The sequence below is a fragment of the Schistocerca serialis genome, chromosome 1 (assembly GCF_023864345.2).
Source record: "Schistocerca serialis cubense isolate TAMUIC-IGC-003099 chromosome 1, iqSchSeri2.2, whole genome shotgun sequence".
Lineage (NCBI taxonomy): Eukaryota > Metazoa > Arthropoda > Insecta > Orthoptera > Acrididae > Schistocerca > Schistocerca serialis.
The window spans coordinates 1,082,654,828-1,082,663,169 of NC_064638.1; the positions used below are offsets into that span (position 1 = coordinate 1,082,654,828).

An 8,342-nucleotide genomic window follows, 5' to 3' on the forward strand; every position below is an offset into this window, starting at 1 on the left:
AAGTAACGCTTCTTTCAAAGAATTGAATTCCAACTGTGCTTGTTCGTCCCAGTTCCAAATAGTATTTTCTCCAGTGAGAGAACAAAGTTTTGGTGTAACTAGAATTTGCATATTCAGAAAACGACGGTAAAAATTTACGAGACCTAGAAAACTGCGGACTTGTTTTTTTGTGGATAGAACTGGAATGGCTCTGATTGCTTCCAACTTTTCAGGGTCCAGCTGAATGCCTTCAGAAGAAATAATATGTCCCAAAAACTTCACCTTTGTCCTGCCAAATTCAAACTTTTCCAAGTTAACTGTAATTCCAGATTCTGCAAAAATATGTAACACGCTGTTGAGGATGCGATTGTGTTGTTCCCATGAGGCTTCTGCTATCACAATATCGTCCACATATAAGGTGATGTGACGTTTTAAGAACTCGGGTAATATGGAATGTAGCCCGCGAATGAATGCTGCCGAAGAAATGTTCAAACCAAAAGGCAGTTTCCGAATCTGATAACAAACGCCGAAACAAAGAAAAGCTGTCGATTTTCTACATTCTGGATGAAGTTCGATCTGATAAAAGCTGGATCTGAGATCAATAGAAGACAACACTTTTACACCATTAAAATTTTGAAGAAGTTCTTCCAACGTTTGCGGCCTCTCTGTTTCAGGAATGATGATAGTATTGATTTGCCTCGAATCCAAGACAAGCCTGATCGATCCATTTTTCTTCTCAACAACATGTAATGGATTGTTGTATGAGCTTACTGCAGGCTCAATAATGCCCTCGTCAAGCATTGATTGTATTTCTGTTCTAACATGGTCCCTACAATGTGCCAGAATTACGTATGGTCTAACACAAAATTCAGTATGCTCACGAACACGAAATTGGTATTGAAATCCCTTGATTGTTCCTGTTTTGTGAGTAAAAACTGTGGAATGTGCTTGTAAAATCTCAAAAAGGTCTTGCCTATCAGTGTCGTTACAATTCTCAATTGTTTGAATTTTATTCTGAATTAACTCATTAGTATCAAATGCGCCATCGATATCATCCCTGTCAGTACTTGCAGAGTGATTGTTAGTGTCAAGTTCCGTCCTGTTGTCTAACAGGAGGTAAAGCCGATTAATTTCTTCGTTATGATTTGAGAGCCAATCTTCAAATTTCAAACCTATTGACTTACCTTCTTTCTCTAAACTTATTTCAGCATCGTGAAAGTTTAAGATTGCTTTGTATTCATTAAAAAAGTCTACTCCCAATATAATTTCCGTCGACAATAATGGGACAATAAGAGAGTTCATAGAGAAGCTGTGGCTTTGACAACAGAATTCTAAGTTGGTTTGTTGGCGTACATCTACACTTTTTCCAATGATTGCACCTTGTAATTTAATCTTACGTAACGGAAGTGTGGGACAATCGTTCGATTTGTTGCATTTGCTAAAGACTGTTCCACTAATTGCTGAAATTGGACCGCCAGAGTCAAGTACTGCCGTAAATTTTACGTCATTTACTGTAATCTGAATCACAGCATATGCAATGTTGTTATGTTTTACGTCGTGTTCCTGGAGTAAGATGTCCCTAATGTCTTCCGTTTTTACGTAATTACTAGCTACGGCAGCTGCTTCGTCAGTTTCGTAAGTACGTTTTGTGGCTGCCAGCGGTATGAGTCATTGCCTATTGTCTCTTTGATGGCGCGCGTCGTTATTGGGATTTGGAGACCTAACTTCTACAAATTCACCTTGTCGAGAGGGCCCTGCTCTGTTTGAATCCCGCCAGTTCTGATGCAATTCAGGTCAGTCGTTACGATCATATCGTCTGTCGTCATGTCGGTAGATTCCATAGTTACTTTCTTGTCGGTCACGTGGTGGAGAATTTCTCCCTGAATTGTAACTGCGCGCTGGACCGTTGCGTTTATTCTGTCTCCCTTGATAAGAATTGTTTTGGTTCCCATATTGTCTGTTTCTCTGATTGTCTCTGTGATAGTCACTACCACGGAGAGGTGATCTTTCCCTGTAATTATTACTACTGTGGCAACGGTTGTCATATGGGTGGTGTCTGTTTTGGTCACGATTTGTGTTGTGAGAATAGCCTTTTCGTGTCCAGTTATTATTTCTTTCATCGCGGAATTGCGACGGATGTGACCTGTAATTGTTGTCCTCCTGTTTTCGCGTTCCGCAATTGTCAGTGTCAATTTCTAATTCTTGTAAGAGTCCCTGAAAAGCTTCAATGTCGTCTTTGCAACATCCTGCCAAAATAATATGTCGTAAATGTTCAGGTAATTTTATTAAGCAAATGCGAATGAGTTCTGAGGGGCTGTATGGGTTTGACAGGTACTGATTCCTGTGCAACATGTCTTCAAAGTATTTCACAAGACTGGAAAATTCAGATTGTTCTAAATGTTTCATTATTATGATGCTATGTTTTACTCGGTCTTGTGTAGCTTGAGACCAATATGCTGAGAGGAAGGCATGATAAAATTCTCCTTCACTGTGGCAATCATGAATGACCGATCGCATTCTTACAGCTGGTTCATTCTCTAAATAGCCACACATAAATTCTAACCTGTGCTCCAATGACCAGTTGGGGGGAAAACAATGGAGAATTGATGGAGCCATGCTTGTGGATGAATGTTGTTGCCAGAATTCTTAAATGTTTTGAATTTACGTGTAGTAATGAGCAGCTTATAGTCGAAATCATCGTGTCGGCGAGTCACATGTCGGTCATTGTTACGTCGTTTCGGCGGTTCCATCTCAAAATTCGGTGTACCTTGTCAATTTCTTTCATAATTTCCGAAGTGCCCTGAGTTATTATTTTGTGGTTGTTCCGTATTTCTACGTCCCTCTTCCCGTATTGGAGCACGAATGGCCTCTAAAATATGTAATTCCTGTATTACCTGTGTCAACTGATCTTGTACTTCCCGGATTTCTCTTTGGTGTTGCGTATTAATTTGATTCTGATTTTGTTTGAATTTCCTAATTTGTTCGCACTCTTCTGTGTCATTAAAGGCTACCACTTTTGTGTCATTCAGATTATCATCTACCTTCGTAGATAAATTATTTAGCTCATCCGAAAGTTCAACTACTTTCTCTGATAATGAACTAATTTCCTCCATGTGTCTTTCTGAACCAATTTTCAGAATATCTACTGTGTCCTTTAAGTTTTCCTGAGTTTTTGCAAGTTACGTAACCGAATCGGTAGATGCAACTGAGTCAATTTTAGCTTGCAAGGTGTCGTGATTTTCATGAACTATAGTTTGCAGTTCCTTTATGGCTGCTTCGTGATTCTGTAATGCATTTAATGACGCGAAAAAATAGGTTGGAAATGCTGACAAATTGGTGTTTTTACGTCATTACAGACTTTTTGACATTTCGATTCGATTTTAAGTAACTCAGTAGTTAAATCATCACGTGCTTGTTCAAGTGTGGTGTCTAAATTTTGAAGATTTTGTTCTATTGTGTCTAACTTTTGAAGATTTTGTTCCATTGTGTCTAACTTTTGAAGATTTTGTTCCATTGTGTCTAACTTTTGAAGATTTTGTCCCATTTGTTTCTGATTTTGTTCAAGCGTTGTGTCTAACTTTTGAAGATTTTGTTCCAATGTGTCTAACTTTTGTAGCCTTTGTCCCATTTGTTGCATTAACTGTAATAACAATGCACTGGTGTCTGAAACATGTTCCTCAGTGCTTTTCGGCAGTGAAGTTGCATCGGCAACATTCACATTTTGACAAGCAGAAAATGTGTCTTGACTTATCTGAGAAAACGGTGAGGACCCAAAACCTGAATCTGCAGTATTTGCAAAATTGTGTCCTGTCATTCCCGATTCCTGAGGCGGGCTGTTGCCGACCGATCGATCGATAATGCTTCCCTGTTCACTAATTGTTTCACTGTCTACACCATTGTTTGCCACCCGCTCCATTTCCCTATGCACAATTACCAAATTACTACTTTGAACATTAGTTAATTCATTACACGGTGGCGCTAACACACTGCTTTCGTCTTCACTGTCATTTCTCAGTTTACTTTGGAGCCTAGTATTACGTTTTTCACGCGCCATTATTGTCACAATATTTCACACGACAACACAGAAAAGCACAATTTGAAGAGCAAAATAAGAAAACACATTAACATAGCATTGAAAATAATATCTCGTTAATTGCAAGCGTAGCTGCGAAATACTTGGTGCAAATCTACATGCATGCCACAAGTGGTTTACTGTATAAGAATGAAAAACTACAACTACAAAGGGAATTCTCTCTACAATTACGCGCTAGCAATAAACAAAAGCTACACTAATTACACAAACTACAAGAAAAAATCAGAAGATTCCAGTGAGGTATCCTCAGCTTAGGGTCGACATATGAAACGTCCCCTTAGAAAAATTGTACATGACTGTGCTTAAACTGACACACGATATTTTTAGCGCAACGCAATCTGACTTTCAAAAATCCCTACAAAAGAATGGCCCTGACTAACATTAACCTATACCTTTCAGAAATCACTTACCTCACCAAAAATCTTCGTTCCTCGAACTACTGCAATACAGCGAGCGCCACTACTGCCAGCTAAATAAAAGATTCAAACTACTGAAGGCACTAACTACTAATAGGTATAGTTAGCAAATGAAAGATTTTAATAGAGAACAAACAATGTATTTACCTTAATAGTGTTAAAAATCATAATATACATAGCAGTTCATGACATCCAGGCTTACAAATTTCAAAACTCCGCCATTTCCCTCCCCACATCCACCACTGCTGGCGGCTCACCTCCAACCGCGCAGTGCTACGCGCTGTTAACATCCAGCTGCCCAACACTGCAATGGCGAATATTACAACAATGCTAACCAGCCACAGACTGCACACAGCACAGCCAGTGATTTTCATACAGAGCGCTTCGTGGCGTTACCAATAAGAAAACCTAAACAGCCTACTTACAAAATCCATGGAGAAGAAATAAAAACTCTGAGGTTCACCGATGACATTGTAATTCTGTCAGAGATAGCAAAGGACTTGGAAGAGCAGTTGAACGGAATGGACAGTGTCTTGAAAGGGGGATATAAGATGAACATCAACAAAGGCAAAACGAGGATAATTGAATGTAGTCGAGTTAACTTGGATTATGCTGAGGGAAATAGATTAGGAAATGAGACACTTAAAGTAGTAAAGGAGTTTTTCTATTTTGGGAGCAAAATAACTGATGATGGTCGAAGTAGAGAGGATATAAAATGTAGACTGGCAATGGCAAGGAAAGTGTTTCTGAAGAACAGAAATTTGTTAACATCGAGTATAGATTTAAGTGTCAGGAGGTCGCAGTTGAAAGTATCTGTACGGAGTGTAGCCATGTATGGAAGTGAAACATTGACAATAAGTAGTTTGGACAAGAAGAGAATAGAAGCTTTCGAAATGTGGTGCTACAGAAGAATGCTGAAGATTAGATCGGTAGATCACATAACTAATGAGGAGGTATTGAATAGAATTAGGGAGAAGAAGAGTTTGTGGCACACCTTGACTACAAGAAGGGATCGGTTGATAGGACATGTTCTGAGGCATCTACGGATCACCAACTTAGTATTGGAGGGCAGCGTGAGGGTAAATATCGTAGAGGGAGACCAAGAGATGAATACACTAAGCAGATTCAGAAGGATGTAGGCTGCAGTAAGTACTGGGAGATGAAGCAGCTTGCACATCATAGAGTAGCATGGAGAGCTGCATCAAACCAGTCTCAGGACTGAAGACCACAATAACAACATCGTACATGAACTAAATGTACGACACTAAGGCCGTTTGATGTGTTACGAGGAACTGTACATCACTGATGATTTCAACAGTGTTCAGTGATACCCATACTCCACTTCAGGCGATTTCTTAAGGACTTTTAGAGATTACAGTTTTTTAACCAATAGAGAAAATATCCTAGTTTTTTATCATATGATGGCTTACGAGGAGTAGTTTTCGGTTAAGTGTCCCTAATAGGGGACTAATAGTTCATAGGGGCCATTGTCAAAGCCTAGGTGACGGATGGTTAGAAACAATCTCACTGACCAGTTGGCGTTCTCGCTTAGCCTGGCTGCTACTGTAGCGCCGGCAGATCCAGCACCCACCACGACGAAGTCGTAGCTGCGCCGTCGCGATTCTCCAGTGGGCGGTGGCGCGATGCTTGTGTGGGCTACGGAGAGTACAGCAGCCACACGCAACACTGTTACGGCGCCGTCCATTTTCTTGAGGTCCACGATGCTTTCAGCAACTGGCAGCGCGCCATGTCTGCGACAGAAGCGTTGATTTACGTACACGATAGTACAGCACAATTACAACCGTCTGTGAACAAGGTGTCACATTTTATGTTCCCCCAGTAGAATTTCACTGGATAGGAGATATGTCCAGAAGTGCTTTCAGCAGTTTTTCTGCACTCGTATAGCAAATTTCATAACTAGGTTTAATAGAAAAAGAAGCTTTGTTGAAAAATATTACTTAAATAAACGATATTGATGAAACATATTGCACACAGCAAACTAATCATGTCGCTACGATAAATGAATTATATGTTCAAGAAAGAATTAGCATCTCGGTTGCAAAATGGTTATTTATTTAATTTGTGACACGTTTCACTCTCAGAGGAGCGTCATCAGACGTCTGTTTTCTCAGTACAAATCTGTGAGCCAGGAACCAGCTAAAACGTCATGTATGGATATGGTGTCTGTTCTTTCGGACACGTCCGACAAAAAGACACTTTATCCATATAAGTATATCGTTCTGGCAATACCAGCCATGACCTTCTTCTTCTGTGCGGATGCACACATATTCCCCAAACTCTTACGGGACTTGGTAAGAATGTCTTCCACGAGTAATGAGTGTGTTGGGGTGGGACACTACAAATATAGTGTGTGGACATACAAGGTGAGAATATGGGTCTCGCGGGACGCGTGCGCAAGATACTCCATGCAGTCGCAATGTTTTCTGTGCCTTCGGTGGCTCAGATGGATAGAGCGTCTGCCATGTAAGCAAGAGATCCCGGGTTCGAGTCCCGGTCGGGGCACGCATTTTCACCTGTCCCTGTTGATATATATCAATGACTGTCAGCAGCTGAAGGTATTTAGATAATTCTAAACCGGTGTACTGACATTTAAATCTACGTCTACATCTACATTTACGTGATTACTCTGCTACTTGCAATAAAGTGTCTGGCAGAGAGCTCAATGAACAACCTTCAAGCTGTCTCTCTGCCGCTCCACTCTCGAAAGGCGTGCGAGAAGAACGAGCATTTAAATTGTTCTGTGCCAGTCCTGATTTCTCCTATATTATCGTGATGATCATTTCTCTCTATGTAGGTGGGTGCCGTAAGAATGCTCCCGCAATCGGAGGAGAAAACTGGTGATTGAAATTTCATGATAAAGCCCCGTCGCAACGAAAAAGGCCTTTGTTTTAATAATTATCACTCCAATTCACGCATCATAGCTGTGTCACTATCTCCGCTATTGGCGCTAACACGAAACGAGCTGCCCTACTTTGAACGTTTTCGATGTCATCCGTTAGTCCCACCTGATGCTGATCCCACACCACACAATAATTCTTCAAAATAGGATGGACAAGGGTGGTGTAAACAGCCTCTTTAGTAGACCTGTTGCACCTTCTAAGTGTTCTGCCAATGAATCCCAGCATTTGGTTTTCTCTACCCACAACATTATCTATGTGATCGTTCCAATTTAGGTTATTTGTAATTGTAATCCCTAAGTACATAGTTGAATTTACAGCATTCAGATTTGTGTGACTTATCGCTTACTCGAAATTTAGCTGATTTCTTTTAGTACTCATGTGAATAACTTCATACTCTTCTTTATTCAGGGTCAATTTCCACTTTTCGCGCCATACACATATCCTATATAAACCTCTTTGCAGTTCGTTTTAGACATCTGATGGCTTTACAAGACGATAAATTACAGCATCATCTCCAAACAATCTAAGAGGAGTACTCAGATGGTCTCCTATGTCGTTAATATAGTTCAAAAACAAAAGAGGGCCTACAACACTTCCTTGGGGAACGCCGAATATTACTTCCGTTTTACTCGATGACTTTCAGTGTATTACTATGAATTGTGACCTTTCTTACAGGAAACCACGAATCCAAACCCACAATTAAGGTTCAAATGGCTCTGAGCACTATGGCACTTAACATCTATGGTCATCATTCCCCTAGAACTTAGAACTACCTAAACCTATCTAACCTAAGGACATCACACAACACCCCCACAATTAAGGCGATATTCCATATGCACGTAATTTGGTTAGAAGATGCTTGTGAGGAACGGTGTCGAAAGCCGTCTGGATACCTGAAAAAATGGAATCAACTTGACATCCCTGTCAACAGCA

At 40.4% G+C, this 8,342-nt stretch overlaps 1 non-coding gene across 1 annotated transcript; it reads left to right on the top strand.

Annotated features, from left to right (window-relative positions):
- Positions 1 to 6,936: 6,936 nt before the first annotated feature.
- Trnat-ugu (transfer RNA threonine (anticodon UGU)) lies at positions 6,937 to 7,011 on the top strand. The gene has a single exon. It is a non-coding gene; the product is annotated as a tRNA-Thr (tRNA).
- The last annotated feature ends 1,331 nt before the right edge of the window (positions 7,012 to 8,342 follow it).